At 39.4% G+C, this 20202-nt stretch overlaps 1 protein-coding gene across 10 annotated transcripts in view; it reads left to right on the top strand.

The window, feature by feature from the left end:
* The window catches only part of ATP2B2 (ATPase plasma membrane Ca2+ transporting 2), a 522267-nt gene that overhangs the window by 1917 nt on the left and 500148 nt on the right, over nucleotides 1-20202 (top strand). The window lies entirely within an intron of this gene.

The raw sequence follows: 20202 nt of genomic DNA, 5'->3' as shown, positions 1-20202 counted from the left end.
GCAGTATTAAACAATTATTTAAATTATAAAGCATAATTCATCAATATAGATATTCAAATTGTGAGGGTCTGGTGAGTCAACCCCTCCATAAATTCCACTGATTCAACTCTAGTAGCTTACTTTAGTTGCAAATCCATGTGCTAAGCAACAGGATTTCAGCCATTGAGTACTATGTGATGAGGATCAGGCTGCGACTACATAGATACTGCAGGATTCACTCCACTTATAAAACGGAGGGATGCATAGTATTTCTTACTGACTACATTATGCAAAGGTTGATTCAAATTGGTTCTGCCCTTTTTTGCTGGGGGTGGGGGCTTCTACTTTTTCAAACCTGAAAAAGGCTTGAATTCAGATGAGCTTTTCCTCATGTGGTTAGTTGTGATAAGTGGTCTTAATTGACTAGATAGGCGGGATATAAATAGAATAAATAAATAAATGAAATAAATAAGTTGTAAAGACAGGAGGCATGTCTGTTGGTGGTCTTTTGGTGATGTAGGCATTCGGGGCATGGTGTTTAGGACCAAGGGAACTTGCCTATGCATTCTTCCTCTCTCTTCCAATCATTTTCTGAATTTTTTTTTTAAAAAAACTTCTTACACATATGAGATTAGATCTAGATTGATTACCCTTCTTGATAGGTCTTCAATATCATTATTTTTGTATTTACACCCCATAAAAGGATTGGCAGGGATCAGAGGAAGGAGGGAAAGAAGGGGGAGGGTTGTGAGCTGGACTGGAAACTGCATTGCATCCAGTATGAATGATGAACTCTTGAATCAATCTGCAGCCCGTGTGTGAGCACTAACTATGATTTCAGACAGTACAAGGCTGTGAATCAAAAGGGTGTAGAGGCGTCCTTACCTATACATTTTAAGACTACAGCCATTTTTTCTTCACATGCATCAATGTTTATTTAAGAAACAATTGAATTAAATATAGGCAAACATTTATGTCTTATTTGCACATGATACATGGTTGTTTTACTGTAGAAGCACTAACAGTAAGAGATTGCTCAAAATCAGGTCCCGTTGATTTTATTATTACATTCTCCCTTTTAAGTGTATTTACAATTGCAGCATTAAAGTTACATTTCTCCTGCCTTTTTTTGAAGGCAGGACTGCTATGCAGATAGTATTTTGATTCTGGCATGGGGATAGTTCAGAGAGAAGATGATAGCTACAGACTTTTGGGATCTTCTTCACAGGACTGGAACAGAGACTAAAGATAGAGATGTAAATTTGTTATGTAGCAGGGGCAGCTCATTGAGTGGGATAAATAATCTGACCTCAAAATTTTTGGGGCCCCCTGTCCAGTCACAAGTTGCCTTTGTCAGTTGGGAAATGTGGAGATGCCTATGATTGGTTTCAAACTATTCTGTGGTTGTTATTGTTTTATTCTTCACCACTGACTAGTTCTGCTGGGATGACATTCCACTTATCCTACCATGCACTGGTGCAATATTTTGTCACTATGTCCTGGTTGTTTTGTTTGCAAATGTATGTGCTTATGACTCCCTGTCTTAAAAGGTTAGTCATACTAATAGTGTGTTGTTGGTACTAGTTTCCAAATCCTAGGTAATATTTAAATATACTGTATTATTTGTTTACTTCAGTAGATTTTAGTTGGTGTGCATTTTTAAGTACTGCCACTATGTACATATGCCCAGTACCCCAACAATATGAAAGAGGAAGAGTGTGAAGGGTAATCCCTCCAAGGTTCGTCTTATACATCAAGAATAATTCTGAATATATCTTCTCCTATACCCACCCACAAAGTTTTTGTCCCTTTTAAGCTGGCTAGATAGTTGCACAGTCCTAGAGTGCCCTCAGAAGAAGGGAACGGTAAATTATTTCTGTGTAGCCTATATCTAGAAAACCCTGAAGACAGTTGCAACAAATCAGAATGGACTTGATGACACACATTATAAGCTGGTTCAGTGGTTTAGGAATCTGGTTGCAAATCCTGCGTTTGGGAGTTCAATTCTCCATTGTGCCCTCTGTGAGTAGAGTCAGCCTGTGTGGCCCTGGGAGAGCTGCACAGTCCCAAAGCAGCCCCAGAACAAGGGAATAGTAAAATACTTCTGAGTAGAAATCCCTGGAAAAGGTCACCATAAGTCAGAATTGACTTGACAGCATATAACCATCATATTACACAGAAGACATTTATTCAAACACACCAGCACATAAATAAGAAGTATCAAAATAAGACAAATTGAATGTTTTAAAAAAGCAAATATTTAAATAATTGGAAGATGAGCAATATTTGATGTTGTAAAATTCAAAACCCATGAAAGAAAACATAGAAAACAAGGCATATTTTGAATGATCAACTACAAAACTGATGAATTTAGGGAAAATGCAGATGGTCCACTTAATTTAAGAAGTGCTACTTGGCCTTTAGTATGAATTCAAAAGTGGTGGGTTTCCCCCTCCCTCCCCCCCCCTTTTAATCATCTCTTCACATTTTTTGGATTCAAATATTGCCTCTGTATTGGTGATCTGTTGCTGGTCATATTGCATGTGGAGCAAGTTCCTTGAGGATACAGAAACTGAAATTTCGTTTTGCACTTACACATAAAGCATATCTCTTGCAAGCAAACTGCAGTAAGTTAGGAAATCTTTGTAGGCATTATCTGTTGCATGCTGAGTTGCATCACTTAGTATGTAACAAATAATGTATACGTTGATTTCTTATGTTAGTTCATTTTCAAAGGTTATTCCATTTGTATAATTGTATAACAGGATTTCAGCCCCTGTTTCCTGACTGGTTTTAGGAAGTGACTCATCTTCCCCACTTTTCTCCCCTGTCCCCAGAATTCACAATATTAAACATTGTTCATTTTTCAACAGTTTAAATATTTTTGTGAAGTGTTTTGACATCACAGTTCCAAATTTGCTTGATTACATTAGTATAAAAAAAGTGAATGTAACTAAAAGTGGTGTAATGAAACAAGGGCTTGCAAGGTTGAAAACCCAGTACTTTCTAATGAGTAAGAACTGTGATATTCTTCAGCATCCCCTCAGGCCTCTTTGGTCCCTCTGAGCTTAGCTGTAACCCTCATAGTATCTGGGAGATAATTTTGTTTTCTTAGGAACAGGCTCTTTTTGCAAACTCCCTGCTGTAAAGCAAAATATTTGAGACTAGTTTGATCCTGAATAGGCAGTTAAGACGCATTAGCTTAACAAAAGACCTGCTCCTCATTTGTTGATATTAACAAATCTAGCTGCATGTTTGTATTTTCCCTATGGGTGTGTGTGACTGGCTGTGAGGACCATCATGATGGACACCTACACTTTCAAATTAACCATGGCACCATTGACAATTAATGTAAATTTTACTAAACTGTACTGGACATTGTTTATCAGATACTGTCAAACAGTGATTGCTACTTCATGTCAGCTGTCAGAACTATAAAATGTTGACTGCTATATATTTGATGCTGTCAGATGTTGACAGTGATTCAATGCAGCTGTCAAACATTGTCAGAACTGATAGCTATACGATAGATATTTTCTCTCAAAGGTTGATTGCTGGTACATGCCAACTACAGAATGCTGAATTAGATTTAGGAAGATTTTCTTTCTTTTTTATTAGTAAAATCAATCCGTGCTTATTAAACATTGTAATACATGGGGTCAGTTTATATTCATTTGTTGGTACAGATTAGGGCCTAATCGCTACACTGCGTTTCTGACTATTGCTAGAACAGATTCCATGTTTGAAAATATTCTGAATCTTCCTTCTCTTTAATTTTCAATATAAGACTGTCCATTTCTGCACAGTCCAAAATCTTCTTAATTATTTCTTCATATGTAGATATTTAGATTTAGGAAGATTTTAGATGATAAAATGACAATGTTAAATAACAGGTATCGATATCCACCAACATAATTTGGCAAAAGAGGAATTGAAGATACTGGGTTGGATTATGTATCTGCATTGTATGAATGGAAGGACTTTGCTTACAAATGTCATCTCTACTCAGTTTTCAGGAGTAGAGATGGCATTTCTGCACTGCAGTTAACTCAATTCAGCAGGATCCCTTAATAATTCCTTTAGCATTTTCAGAAGGAAGATAGGTAGAAGAGACCCTTTGGGGAGGAGCATGCATAGTAACCCACTTTAGCCAGTTTCATTGTGTGCAATCTAGGATTTTTAAATAGTTAATTTCCTTCCTTCCTTCCTTCCTTCCTTCCTTCCTTCCTTCCTTCCTTCCTTCCTTCCTTCCTTCCTTCCTTCCTTCCTTCCTTCCTTCCTTCCTTCCTTCCTACCTACCTACCTACCTACCTACCTACCTACCTACCTACCTACCTACCTACCTACCTACCTACCTACCTACCTACCTACCTAGGTATTTATTTCCAGGAATACGAGCCCTGTCAGTTCCATATTTAATTGACCAGATATGCGGGGTATAAATGGAATGAATGAATGAATGAATGATTGAATAAATAAATAAATATGAACATCATCCAATGGGGTTGTTTACACTATAGTGGCATTAAAAGTATGGTATCCAATGATGTGTGTCCAAACAGCAGAAGTGTGTTTGTGTGTTAATCCTCCCCCTTCTGCAAACTTCTACTTATTCTAAAATCATGCTCTGGAGAATGGGGAAACCCTGTGGAGCAGATTTATGACACCACAGAGGGCTGCACTGAGTTAGGTAGAGGAAGAAAATCCCAGTGCTATCATTAGCATCATCTTGGATTTAGTCCAGAGTGTTTACTGGAATGGATCTCAATTAATGATTAATAATCAAAATGCATTTTGTGTATTGAGTTTTAATGAGCATCAACATTGTTCGTCTGAATTCTAAGATATTTAATTCCATTTAATTCACATTACTTTGAAGCTATGAATCATCATCATCATCAATTTATGCTATTAATTTTAAGTAGATTTTTTGTTTTTTATTCAATACTGATTTTCAGGATGTTGTTTTGAAAGTTCATTTGAATAATGAAATGTTATTTCTTATTCATGCTTTAACTCATATTTGTTGTTAAACTGCAAATAAGATTTTATTTTGTGATAAATCTGATTCTCAGCATGAATCATATGCCTTGTAATTCTAGTTCAACTCATCATCCCAGGAGGTTTTGATGAAAAATAAAAATGGCCAAACAGTTTGCACATTAAAGGAGTTATGAACAGCCAGTGATCTGATCTGTGGTGCTGTGTTTTTTAGATTTTGACAGCAACACATTTCCTGGGCAGTTGAACTGATATCCCTGTTGACCACTGCTGCAGCCTTAGCTCTACCACCACTTTTTATTAGCATTCGCTGCTATTAGCAGATATACAGAAAAGTTGTGCAATGCAGTTACATGCATAGATTTGGGGGGGGAAGAGAAGATATGGGACAAGGTGGAGAGAGATGTTAACATACTATCTAAAAACGTTTAAAAGTTTTCACTGATACAGTCTGTCCCAGGCTCTTCCTTCTTTCTCAGGAGTGGGATCTTGAAAGTGTACCACTCTAAGCAATGTTGTTGTCCCTTGAGATCAGAGAGATGATGCTGAATAACAGTGAATAGATTTTCATTATTTTCAGCTACACATATCAGTATTTTTAGAAACATTATTTTGGCAGTCACAAGAATAATATCAAGATAAATGTGAATGAAATGAATTCTTGCACAACATGCTCTTGCAATTTATCTTTGATTCTTTCATTACTGCTTTATTGGAATAAAAAAGCCACTATATAGGGAATAGTACTTCCTAAATGTCTGAATTAGTTTGCAAGAATGTCCAAATATGCATTTATTGAACTATGTGTTTATTATTACTATTACTATTGTGGTTGTGAATTGTTTAGTTGCATTTCTATCTGTTGTTTGGTTGTTCCATTTACATCCTGTCTTTTGTCCAGGTGGCATACGTGGTTTTCCTCTTTCTCCTCCTCCTTCCTGTGAAGGCTGAGAGCATATAACTGGCTTAAGGTCACCTAATGAGTTTTATGGTTCTGTGGAGATCAGAACCTAGATATCAGCTCCAGCACTAACTAGACTGCATCAAATAGTACTGTTCTTAAAATGTGTCATGATAATACTATTCTGCGGTATTTACTGTTTTTCCATTCTGCCACTAGTGTTTAAACTGCTGTATTAATCACACAGTATGCTAGTTCTAATGGTTTAATGCAGTGTTCCCCAACCTTTTTCGGACCACGGACCGGTTGAGGGGTATGGACTCCATGTGCGGACCGGGTCGGGGTCGGGGACAGAACCTGGGAAAAATTCAAAAGATCTCCCCCTCCTCCAACTCTTGCCTCCGGCTGGGTCTCTTCGTGCTTCTGGCTTTCCAGCCAGGCTGGACCCCATGGCTGAACATGGGGGTGGGGTGGGGAAGGCAGCCCTGCAAGGGAGAGCAGGCTGCACGGAGCCCTTCTTGCCTTGCAGAATTGGCCTGTGCTCCCAGGCAAAAGAGCCCGGGAAAAATTCAAAAGACCTCCCTCCGCTGGCTCCTGGCTTCTGCGGGGTCTGTCCGTGCTGCTGCCCACCCGCTCTCCCTTGCGAGCCTGCCTCTCCCCTGGCTCTGTCTTCAGCCGCAGGGTCTCTCCCTACTGCTGGCTTTCCAGCCAGGTAGGAGCCGGGGGGGGGGGAGTCTTTTTGAATTTTTCCCGGGCTCTTTCGGCTGGGAACGCAGTGCGATCGGGCAGGGCGAGGAGGGCTCCATGCAGCCCTGACAACCCACCCACTCTCCCTTGTGAGCGTGCCTTCCCTCCCACCGCGCTCTGTCTCCAGCCACTGGATCTCTCCATGCTGCTCTTCCAGCCAGGCTGGAAAGCCAGCAGCATGGAGGAACCCCGCAGCGGGAGATAGAGACCCGTGGGGAGGCCATTTGAATTTTTCTGTGCTCCTGTCTTCAGCCGCTGGGTCTCTCCACTCTTCTAGCTTTCCAGCTGGGCTCCAGGAGACCGCACCACCGTTTGTGCGCAAGCGCAAACAACCTTTGTAGGGGGGAGTGTGTGGGGAGGTCTGTCTTGGCAGCCCAGTCAGGCTTAAGCCACGGACTGGCAGTGGGCCACGGACCGGGGGTTGATGACCTCTGGTTTAGTGGCTCTCAGAGCTTAGGAACCTAACCTAAATCTAATTGGTAGCACCAGCTATAGCAGCCCATTCAGTTATTAATCAAACAATAAGTAAATACACATCTAAATCTTGTTTATTCAATGGGTCTACTGGATATCTGTTGGATCTAGGCCCTAGTATTTATATACTTTACAGGATTTAGTGCAGTCATACATAGGATCAGCACTTAAGCTGAGAAGGATAGTGTGTTTCATGTTGCCACACATAGCATTTCAAGGGGAAAACATTAAAATGCTTTGTTGTAGAGTATTACAAAAAAATTCATGCTGACTTTTGCCACCAAAGAGTAAGCCAGCTTGGTCTTTTTTTTAAAGCATGTACTGCTCATGTTATTAATTGATTAATTGTAGTATTTAATGTTGTATGAGTTTCTGTGCATCTCTGTCATACAGTATTGTTGGCTTCTCTGGTTCCTTGAAATAAAATGTGCACTAAAAATCTAGCTAGATACAATCAGTCCTAATTTTGCTAAACTTGTAAATGTTATTGAAACAAGAGAGATACAATTAAATGAAAAAGAACCAAGTAGAGGAAAACATTTCTCCCTTTGTTTGCATGGATCTGAGCAGCACAGTTTTGGTTAGATACTTTAAAAATAATTAAAAACACAAACAAATATTTCAGTCAATATTCAATAAATATTGTGCTGCTATTTATCTCCACAAAATGACCTGGGAATGGTGGGTCTTGGGCTTACCTAGGCCCCTCTTGTTACCAGTGTGGCAAGTCCTAGCTTTAAAAATCCCCCAGCCAGCATTTCGATTCTAGGAGCTGTTGCTGAAAAAAAGCAATTTGTCTAAAGTTTAGCATGGGGTTTTCTTAGTTCTGGTGCTGTCTCATTGTCTGGGAATCTACCAAGCCACCATATTCACGTCCAGGTGCCTTGTTAAACTGATATTATTCTTACTTCCCACCCATCCCACCCCAGGCCACCATTGTTACAACAGTTTGAGACCACTTTGTGTGTCATGTCCTATGGAATCTTAGGATTTGTAGTTAGTTGATTTTTTTTTTTTTGCTTCAGCTGTCTAGTGTGCTCTGGACTACATCACTGCAGCCATCTAGCAGAGAATTCTGAGTACCTTACTGAGCTTGTAAATTCCACAATTTGTAGGAAGTGCCTTTGTGCAAACTGTAGAACTGTATATATGGATATACTCAGTATTGCACAGTACAGTAGACTTCATTTTGATGATATTCATGATTTTGTTTTGTAAACTGTTATAATTTGGTCTTGTATAGGATTGAGATGAGCAGAAAATAGAGATGGACACAAATCATAATAATGACAAAGTGTTCTCCCCAGAGGTGCACTGGCTAACCATGAACCACAAACACAAATAACCACTCTCCCCGAAAAAAATGCATTGGTTCATAGTATGTTTTTCTGGTTTGTAATGGGGGAACCTCCCTGCTCCTGCTCTCTGCCACCCAACTGCCCCCTTCCCACTATCCCATTGCATCCCTACCTTGTTCTGCCACCGCCACCGCCTTCTTTTTCCATTGCTGCCATCCTCAGCATGCACAAAGGTAACCATCCCCTTTTGCCAAACATAATGTAGTGCCAAGGGGCAAAAATGACAGTGCTTCGTTTTGGTGAGCCGCCTAGAGTGGTCTATTGACTAGATAGGCGGGATATTAAATAAATAAATAAATAAATAAATAAATAAATAAATAAATAAATAAATAAATAAATAAATAAATAAATAAATAAATAAATAAATAAATAAATAAATAAATAAATAATGGGATCCTCAAAGTGCTTCATGAAACAAACCAGCCTGATCTGTTGGCTTTTCAGATTTATGACTCAGTTTGTGCCCATCTGTAGTAGCAAACTTTGAAAGTATTATGTAGCATTTACAGTATTAGACTAAGACTCAGAAAACCAGGGTTTAAATCTCCTTTCAACCATGCAGTTCACTGGATAACATTAAACCAATCACACATTCTCAAGCACAAGCTACTACAATTAATTGTTGTATAGATAAAGTAGAGGACAATCAAATAAGTCGCCTTGAACTAGTTGGAAGAAAAGCAGATGGTAAATATAATAACAAAGAGCAGAGATAAATTATATTCCAGAATATGCTGTCAATGGTCATAACATTTGTTAGGCACAAAAATACAAACCAATGTGTAATCTGTACCTTTAAATTATGAGTTTACTGTGTTCTCTATTTATTCCAATGTCAAGGACCACAAATTCTTTGTTTCATAATGGAAGATTATACTGATGTATTCAAGGAAGAGTGTGGAAGTTAGAGAGAGGATTCCACAGAACTGTTCAAAGAAAAGGCTGAGGGGAAAGACAGAGAAGAGGGAGGAGAGTATGGAACTTAAAAGAGAAAGACGGTGGAAATAGAACATTGCCTTATGTGCAAAGCATCCCAGGTTCAACCCCAGCATATTGTTTCTGTAGCCTTAGAGTGGCCACTGTCACTGTGACTGCACTCACTCTTATGTATCCTACTCTCCATGTTAACCACAGGTTGGGCAGCCTTCAAGGAGATATACATAGCTATCAATGGACTTTAGCAGGACGCACTCACTCTTATGGATCCTACCCTCCAGAATATTTCCTTCAAAAAATGGTGTTTTTTGATTTAAAAAGAAACAGGGCCCTTCTGTCTTCTAGTGACCAATTTAAAAAATAAATAAATTTGTGGGGGACTTGGGGCCACAGAGGTGTCATGGCATTATTGTTTTCCATCCCCTCTAGAAGGCCCAAGATGACTGCTTTAGAGCAAATGTTTCAATAAAAAAATCTTTTGGGTGGTGTTGTGAAGACAAGTGTTGCTGGAAGTTCTCTTTGGGCCTGGAAGGGCCACATGTTAACCTATCACAGAATTATGCTAAGCTAGATGGACTTCATAACTCTGGGTGAGATCCTGTCAACTGTTAAGGAACCTCTGGTTTAATTGACTGTTAAGTGTCATGTCCTCTCATTCAATCAAAAATGAATTTAAACCTGGCAATTCTTCAATGACAAATCTTTTATTGATTTGAATAAGGCAGGAGTAAAACAAAGTGTTCTGGCTCTGTGAAGGCTGATGTTATTTCTGAATTATAATTCAGAAGCAGTCCTTCCTTGACAGTCTTGTTTTCAGAATGACTGTGTCTGTTCTGTTGTGCCATTAATGCTCTCGGTTGTTGACTGTTTCCTGCAATTCAGAACCATCTAAAGGATAACCACATTTTGCAACAAAAGTAATAGAGGATAAGGGATGCAGCTATTTGTCTTTTTTTCTGATCAGATAAATAATACGTCTGATGAAGCAAGGTCTTTGCAAAAAAAAACAAAACAACAACCCTAAACCTTTTGCTTGGGCCAAAAGGTCTTTTTTAACATCTTCGTTGTCACATTTATTGAAAATGGTACATTGAAATAGCCATTGAGAAGGGACATGTTTTCAAAGTGTTCTCTCCATAAATCATATTGCAATCTCCAAGTCACATTTTTGAAACAGAACCCAAATACAGATACAGAACCATGCCAAAAACAAAAAAAGATATTTTCAATGTCTGGGGGCTCATGAGCAGGTAGCCTCTGAGTACAGTACAGTGTTTTAATTAATCTTAGAACTGCAGAGCTGTAAGGGAGCCTGTGGATGATTGTGTCCAGCCCCTGTCAAGGAGACACAGTCGGGAATCGAACTGCCAACCTCTGGCTCTGTAACCACATAACTAAACCACTGAGCTACCCAGCAGTTTTTTAAATTTATTTTAATACATGTAAAAGGTTGCCATAATTTCTAAAGTGCATAATAAGTGGAGCTGTAGTGGTGAGGACAGATCGCCATTATTTCTGGCAATATTTATTTTATTATTTATTTATTTATTGTATTTATATCCCACCTATCTGGTCAAACGACCACTCTAGGTGGCTACCAACATATAAACCACATATAAAATACAATAAAATCTCCAAACATCAATAGACAAGTTAATCAAGATGAAAGAAGGGAAAAAGAGAAAAATATAAAAAGAAAAAGAAAAAAGAAAAAGAAATCAAGCATTAGCTGGAGGGAAGGCCTGCACAAACACCCACGTTTTCAGTTGGTTTTTAAAGATGCCCAGCGAAGGGGCCACATGACTCTCCGGAGGAAGGTTATTCCAGAGGCGAGGAGCTACTGCCGAGAAGGCCCGGTTTCTTGTTTTTTCCTTCCGGGCCTCCCTCGGCGTCAAGCTCCTCAGCCTCATCTCCTGACTTGATCAGGTGATACGGGTAGATTTTGGTGGGAGTAGGCATTATACAGTATAATGCCTCTTTCCAGTCACATATTGTATATAATCCCCCACTTTACGGGGCCAGTTTGCCTTAGTGGTATATCCTCATGCATGTGCCTCCACCCCAATTCTTGTTCAGGTATGAGGAAAAGGTACACATTTAGTCTTCCTGATTTGTCCCAGTTTGACTGACTGATTCACTCTCACACCACTTCTAGAGAGCATGTAGCTTAGATAACCTTTTACACAAAGAAAGGGCATCCCAAGAACCATTGGAGGTGTCTTGATTCCTTCATTACTAGCCACAGTGGTTACATAAGCCTTATCTCTTTAGATGAGAGCTCTGCCAGGAAGCTCTAAACATTTCAGTTTTTGCAGTGATGTGGTAAGTTAAAAACAGCAGGTATAGCTATCTAACTCAGCATCATGTGTGTGTGTATTTATTTATTTTATTAATGGCTATCCCACACCTCTCTCATTAACAATTTAAAAATAACCCAATACAATACTTATATAACAGTTTTTGGACAAAAACATCATTGCAGATCAGTGACGATCTACCTGTCCCTAAAAAGCTGTTCACACAGGAAACAACCTGATCCACTCATTGTTCACGTGCAGATGAATCCGTGTTCCTGGTTGATACTTTGCCTGCTTAATTGACCTGCCTACCTGCTTTAAGCTAGTTGTGCAGTTTTCCTTTGGCCATTAAAGCACCAGCTCTTGCATCCATGGTATGTGTTCGCAGAAGAAGGTCAGCTGGACCCAGATATAGATCTCCACAGCTCATTGTTGCATTTTATTTTTTTCTTCTTTTTGATATTAAAGTGTATTTTTTATATACTGCCCCATAATGCTTAAAGCAGTCTCTGGGTGGTTCACAATTTAATTATGCAGACTACACATTGCCCACCCCAGTGAGCTGGGTATTCAGTTTGAAGACCTTGGAAAGATGGAAGGCATAAACATTGAGCTGGCTGCCTGGGATTGAACCCAGTTCATGAGCAGGATTTTGGCTGCACTGCATCACAAGGGGATTTTACTGCATCTTCTATCAAAAACACTTCCAAGGCAGTGGACAGCTATGATGAAACATTATCAGAGTTTTGGCTCTTAGTTGAGCCTTGCGTAACGATCAAGTTTGATGAGTCATTTTGCATAATGTTGAGGATATCCTTATGGATTAATTCATACATCTACTAGCCATGTGGACTCTGTTTCTGAAGCAGGGATTAAAAGTCCCCCCCCCCCAAAAAAAAGCAGTTTGTGGGCTTTTACTTTGTGCAGTTGTGACATCCTGATGAATGTAAACAGAGTAACCAAGTTGCTGCATAACCATTTTTGGTGGTATGTTACCTTTTCCTCAGACTGGTTCATGGTACAATAATTTTTCCTTCCAAGGCTTCTGTCTCTGGTATTGACTGTTGGGCTCTGAACCAGGATCATTTCTTGTTTCACAGTACTGCTCCCATGATGTATACTGTACTTTCGGACTTTAAAAAACTATCACCTGTATTTGTAAGATGTTTTGTCAGTCTACGTTGTACATTTTATTGTAGAATTAACATGGGCTCCCTAAGTGCTCTTATTTTAATTTGCCGTTAACTGTACAGCTTTTATAATTAATCTGCCTTTTATCAATTTTAATTTCGGAATCTCATTTACACACAAATCTGGCTTTAAAAATGTTTCATGCACCTGTGTTTGTGAATACACATACACATTATTTTTAATCCATTAAAGGTATATAATAAAAATAAGTGAAGTTTAAATCAAAAAAAGATTATTTACTGGCATAAAATGCATTTTGAAAAAAAGATATATTAGAACTCAAATGTTTACAGCTCTATATTTTTAGACAATTATTAACATGCAACTATTAATACTCCAAATAAGAAGCTACTTAAAACAGAATACAGATAAGCAGACTGGTTTCCCATATACAAAGGTGTCAGTCAAGGGAATATTTTATCTTCCTATCTGTTCAATCTGTATGCAGGAAATATCATATAAAAAGCTGGAATAAGCTCAGACGAAGGAGTGAAAATTATTAATACGGTAATTTAAATTGTGCAGATGACACTATATTGCTAGCAAAAGCACAAGTGACTTCAACTGCTGATGAAGATGGAAGAAAAAAGTGCAAAAAAATGGGTCAGCAGTTGAACATTGTGTGTTTGTTCTGTGCTGTCAAGTAGGAACCGACTTACAGCGACCCTACTAGGGCTTTCAAGGTAAGTGAGAATATTTAAGGGGTCTTTGTCAGTTCCACTCTCCCAGTGAGTTTCCATGTCCAGGTGGGGATTCGAATCTTGTTCTCCTTGTCCTTTCACTCCCCCACACTGGGAATCACTGGGAAGTTGAATATCAAGTAGACAAAAATCATGACTACAGTGAACTATATAATTTTACTGTTGACAACAGTAAAATCGTCAATCTAAATGGAAACTGCAGCCAAGAAATCAGAAGACTCAGACTTGGAAGGGCAGCAATGAACGAACTAGAAATATCATCAAGAGTAAAGATGTGTGACGAGACCGAGATCAAGATCATCCACGCTTATATTACAATGTAGAAATGTGGAAGCAGGATGTTGAAGAAGACCAAAAGGAAAAAAATGTTTGGATTATGGTGCTAGAGGAGAGATTTACAGATATCCTAGGCCACCAGAATGACAAATACATGTGTTCTAGGACAGTGGTTCTTAACCTTTTTGAAAGAAATGCCCCCTTGAGCCATTGAGAAAGTTATCATTGCCCCCCTCCATGCGGTGATGATATCTTATTTATTTATTTATTTATTTATTTATTTATTTATTTATTTATTTATTTATTTATTTATTTATTTATTTATTTATTTATTTATTTATGACACTTAAATCCAATGACCCCTGAAAACAAAATTCAGTTACAAGAAAATGAAATGCCCCCAAAATGTAACGTTTAATGATTTAGTTGCAAGCGAATTTTAAGACGCAAAAAGAAATATAAAAAGGGCATAAAAACAAACCACAATGCAGGAAGTAAAAATTTCAAGACAAAAACTCTGAAACTGAATTAAGATTGGAGGAAAATATATATTCATGCACACTGTAAAAAGGCTGCAGCCATCTTAACAGGTTTGGCTTGCTCCAGCGCCCCCCCTACCGCCCCCTTTCTGCTCCAGTGCCCCCACGCCACCCCTTTTCATTCTACCGCCCCCCTGAAAAATGAAATCGCCACCTGGGGGGCATTATCGCCCACGTTAAGAACCACTGTTCTAGGATATGTTACACATGCACTCTCCCTAAAAGCAAAACTAAATCAAAGTTGTCATACACTTGGCACATTATAAGAAGACAAGGCTACTGGAAAAAGACAATAATGTAAAAAGAGAGAGAGAGAGAGAGAGAGAGAAGGAAACAGGAAAAAAGGAAGAGCAGAGGCATAGACTGATTAAATAATTTTTTAAAAAGGCTGGAGTCTTGGGCTGTACAAGAGCTGAGCAAGGTTGTTAACTGCAAGCCCTTTTGGAGCTTCTTAACTCATAGAGTTGCCATACATTGGAACAGATTTGACAGTACATAACAATATACCAATTAACACACAATTGGGTGGGCCTTTGGACCAGGGTTAGTGGGAGTGGCCCTGCCACTGTATCCATGATGAGGCAGCAAGTTCTGGTGATCAGTTAAGCTTTATTGGACTCAGTATAAAAGGAAAGGAAAGGAAAGAAAAACTGTGTCTCTTTAATCCTTCAGAGGATGGGGCCTCTAGCCTCAAGCAGCTAGGATGGAATTAGTAGTTTTCTGTCATTCCAGTCTTTCCAAAGCTGAGAGAATATTCCGTCCCTGCCCCAAGCTCCAAGGGAGTTACTCCATTCCCATGGCAGCTTGTCCTGGCTGAAAAATCCAGGTTGCTAAACAGTCTTTACCAGACGGGTCCCCCAGCACAGCATCCAGCAAGCAGAGGAGGCTGTGCAGCACCAGCTGTCCCTGGGAGCTTCTTTCTTTCAGCTTTCAACTTGCCTTCAGTTGAGCCACCTGTCCTCTGGAGATACAGGCCTTTTAGAAGCTCCTTTTGGCGTCTCCCCCGGCAGTCTCTTTTCTCCAAAGGTGACAGAAACTCCTAGGCATTCTCCCAAATACCCAGTTCCTCCTCCCCTTGCTCACTCACCTGTATATCTACCTCAGCTACAGCAACAGCTGTTTCTCTGGGGGTGGGTTTAGGACCTCCACCCTCATCTGCATCAGGTGTTTCCTTCAAGGCCAACAACCCTTCTGCTGTTGCTGAGGAGGGGTCTGCCCACGTGGACATTTAATTCCATTCCCCCCAACCGTCTGTAGCTGTTCACAGTTAGTGAGTAATACCACTATAAACCTCAGACACACCAAGTATTGGGCATCTGTTAATTAATCTAAACTCTGAAAAAGCCAAAAGCTTTGGGGAGAAAAAGTAGGAGCCCAACGGCTCTGAGAAGAATGAAAGTGCCTCCAAACCCACCTGACGTTTGGCAGCAGCAATCACAGAATTAAGCAGAGAGAAACAAAAAAGGATGCTACTTGTTATGGCTAGACAGAACTATAAAAAGGTGGTCAGTCCTCCTGATCTGGCCATTAAGAAGGGTGCTAGGAATTTCTGGGTTCAGAGTTAAATTAGGAACTTGCAACATTTGAAACAAGTATATGGCAGGGAAATTTACAATATAGTAAAAGAAATAAAAAGGATGAATGTTCCGATTCTTGAATTAAGTAAACAATATTTTGTTTGACCGGTAATGATGCACAGCAGTATTATGGAGTTGCAGATACAGGAAGAGACAACATGTTACTGTTACAAACTTTATTCCATATTACGAGCCAGTAATGCTTGTTGACCACACATATATCAAAATCATTTTTTAAAAAAAGCTTCTAATAAAGATGAAGAAAGCATAGAAAAATATTTGATGAACCTCTTAAAAGTTTTTATAAAAATATGAGAAGGCAACACTTAGATATTCATAATGGGGTTTTTATTACTAATATATAGAAACGGGTCTGAAAAATTGGCAAATTCTGTCTAGGAACATGGAATGAATATGGAAAATGGATTATACAGTGCTCTGAAAAAGAACTTACAGGTGCCAAAACTACATTAAAATGACTAGCAAGGAAACTTTTCTTAGAAATCTCTGGAAGAAGATGCTAATAGCAATATTGTAAGGAAACAAATAAATTATAGTTTCCTTTAGGAAAGGTGCTAGAACAGCATTGTCAGTGAGAAACGTATCTCAGAGCTGATGTAAATTCATATAACAAAACTTTGGTTGCTATAGTTTGCCTCAATAAATATCATAAAACAAGAAATAACATAAAAATTAAATAGCAGGCAAGTCATCCAACTGTATATACTATTGTTGAGGACATCAGTGAAAGTATTAATATATTTGCACACTCAGAAGGTTTGGATGCAAATGCTACTTGTTCTAAATTGACATAACTGTTAGTAAAGCAACAGAAGAAACATTAGAGCTAATGGAAGAGAAAGGAAAATGGAAAAAATAACAATGACATCAAACATAGAGAATTATACAATAACATCCAAAACAAAATGAAGAAAGACAAAAACACATTGCGGTCCAGACACAGAAATAGGAAACTTGAAGAAAGGCCACAATTCCTTTAATGTGCATAAAAAGATTAAGATGGCAGCAATAATGCTCTGATACTTGACATTAAAGGTTGAACCATACTGTGGAGTAAGTATGTTAAAAGGGTCTTTGAAGATAACAGACCCCAAAAACTTGTTCTGAATGTTGAGAGTGGCTTGGAAATATAGAAATCTGACATGCAATATGTTTAATAAAAATGACAAAGCTTGAATTCATTCAATGATGCTTCCACAGAAATATTAAGGCTAATAGAAGATGGTGATTTGGTAGTTTTTATGAATCTTTGCAATCTAATCTACAATCCAGGAGTCATTTCTGAAATTTGGCTATGCTTGAACATTATTACATTACCGAGAAAGAAAATGGAATGATTACAGAACAATAAACTTAGTGGGCCATTTATTTAAAGTTTTTATTTAGGATAAAATAAAGCAGAATAAGAATTTTGAAGAAAGTGGACCACACATACAATTTGAATTCAGAGGTACTTGGAATGAAGAAAGCACTATTTTGCCTAGATCTACTTCAGGCCTTATTGTTGCATTATTCACTAGAGGAATAAACTAGCAAACATGAAAGGTCTTTCCTTACAGATGGCATAAAACTTAAATCTACATTTGACTACACTTTTAGACATAAATCATGGGACAAGCTTGAGGCTTTTACAACAGATTGTCAGTTACTAATATTGACCTATAAGCTATATGAAAACACAGATCTAAAAGTCATGTAGCCAGAAAGGGTACCTGTCTTAGTATGTTAACACTCACTCAGCTCTTGACCACTTAGATTTCCTTACTCTGGCTATATAGCAACCACTGCAGCTCTGGGCAGCTGGTGGCAATTCAAAACAATCTGCTGCCGTCCCCATTGCTACCACTGCCACCATGACCCTCTTCTTCTTGCCCCTTTTCCTCTAAGGGTTTCCTCCGGGATGTGGGGAATCAGGCAATTTGTTTTTGTTGTTTAGTCATTAAATAGTGTCCAACTCTTTGTGACCCCATGGACCAGAACACGCTAGGCCCTCCTGTCTTCCACTGCCTCCTGAAGTTGGTCAAATTTATGTTGGTAGCTTTAGTGACACTGTCCAGCCATCTCATCCTCTGTTGTCCCCTTCTCCTCTTGCCTTCATATTTTCCCAACATCAGGGTCTTTTCCAGGGAGTCTTCTCATGAGATGGCCAAAGTATTGGAGCCTCAGCTTCAGGATCTGTCCTTCCAGTGAGCACTTGGGGTTGATTTCCTTCAACATGGATAGGTTTGTTCTCTTTGCAGTCCATGGGACTCTCAAGAGTCTCCTCCAGCACCACAGTTCAAAAGTATCAATTCTTCAGCGGTCAGCTTTCTTTATGGTCCAGCTCTCACTTCCATGCATCACTAATGGAAAAAACATAGCTTTGACTATGCGGACTTTTGTCGGAGCCCAAGAAAGTAAAATCTGTCAGTGCCTCCATATCTTCCTCTTCTATTTGCCAGGAGGTGATGGGACCGGGAAGCAGTGGAAGATAGGAGGGCCTGACGTGCTCTGGTCCATGGGGTCACGAAGAGTCGGACACGACTAAACGACTAAACGAACGATGGGACCGGTGGCCATTGTCTTAGTTTTTTTAAAAGTTGAGCTTCAGACCATTTTTTGCGCTCTCCTCTTTCACTCTCATTAAGAGGTTCTTTAATTCCTCCTCACTTTCTGCCACCAGAGTGGTATCATCTGCATATCTGAGGTTGTTGATATTTCTTCCAGCAATCTTAATTCTGTCTTGGGATTCATCTAGTCCTGATGTATTCTGCATATAAGTTAAATAAGCAGGGAGACAATATACAGCTTTGTCAAACTGTTTTCCCAATCAGTTGTTCCATATCCAGTTCTAACTGTCGCTTCCTGTCCCACATATAGATTTCTAAGGAATCAGGCAATCGAGAATTTTTACATGCAACACTTCTCAGCACCGCCTCTGTCCACTTCAGATGGGCATGCCATCAAGTCACTGGTAGCAAAAGGATTGAAATGGAGTGCAGTCTGCCCAAAAGCTGGACTAATCACCATGCTAACAAGCTATCTTATCCCTTTGGGGTATGAAACAGCAGGAACAGCGCTTAAGCGAGATACTGTACACTAAATGTTGACTGATAACACAATGTAGGAGCAACTTTAGGTTAGACTCTAATGCAGTGGTTCCCAGCCATGTATTCTTGGACTGTAAGTGCCAGAAGACTTCACCACTAGCTGTGCAGGCTGGAATTTCTGGGAGTTGCAGTTCAAGAACACCTAGATTACCAAAAGTTAGGAACCACTGCTCTAATGAATACAACTATTTTGCTTTATAAACCAGCAAACTGCTTCTATACACTCTCTCCATCATATTACAACAGAGCTTTTATTCTGGCCCATCTAAAGGTTGCCTATCTACAGTTTTGGTGGGTGTGTATGTATCCTTCAGTCTCAAGAGACTTTGGTAACGTGCTCTGAACAGAGGTCTTGGAACAGCATCTAGTGTGGCCGAGAAGGCCAATTCAGGAGTGACAATCCCTTCCACACTGAATACAAATACAACCTGTCTCCTGTCCAGCTCCCTGATTTTGCTGGTTTTGGAACTGCCGCTTTGCCTCGGCCTGCTGAACAAGTGTCTCTTCAAATTGGGAGAGGCTATGCTGTACCGCTTGCCTCCAGGCTGAACGCTCAGATGTCAAAGTTTCCCATCTGTTGAGGTCCATTCCTAAGGCCTTCAGATCTTGCTTGCAGATATCCTTGTATTGCAGCTGTGGTTTCCCTCTGGGGTGCTTTCCCTGTATTAATTCTCCATACAGGATATTTTTTGGAATCCAACCGTCAGCTATTCTCATGACATGCCCAAACCAACATAGACATCGCTGTTTCAGTAATGTATAAATGTAAAAATTCCAGCTCGTGCTAGGACACTCTATTTGGAACTTTTTCCTGCCAGGTGATACCAAAAATGTGTCGGAGACAACACATATGGAACATGTTCAGCTTTCTCTCCTGCCATGCAGAAAGGGACCATAACTCACTGCAGTACAGGAGTGTACTCAGGTCCAGGCTCTATAGACCTGGATCTTGATATATGCTGTCAGCTTCTTATTGAGCCATACTCTCTTTGTGAGTCTTGAGAACATGGTAGCTGCTTTGCCAATGGGTTTATCCAGCTCAACATCTAGAGAGACAGAGAGTGTGTCAGGGATCGTTGAACCAAGGTACATGATATCATGAAGAACTTCCAATT

Source organism: Pogona vitticeps, chromosome 2 (assembly GCF_051106095.1).
Source record: "Pogona vitticeps strain Pit_001003342236 chromosome 2, PviZW2.1, whole genome shotgun sequence".
In the NCBI taxonomy this organism is placed as follows: domain Eukaryota; kingdom Metazoa; phylum Chordata; class Lepidosauria; order Squamata; family Agamidae; genus Pogona; species Pogona vitticeps.
Note: the sequence above shows the minus strand (reverse complement) of the source record. Positions and strands in the feature narration are given on the sequence as shown.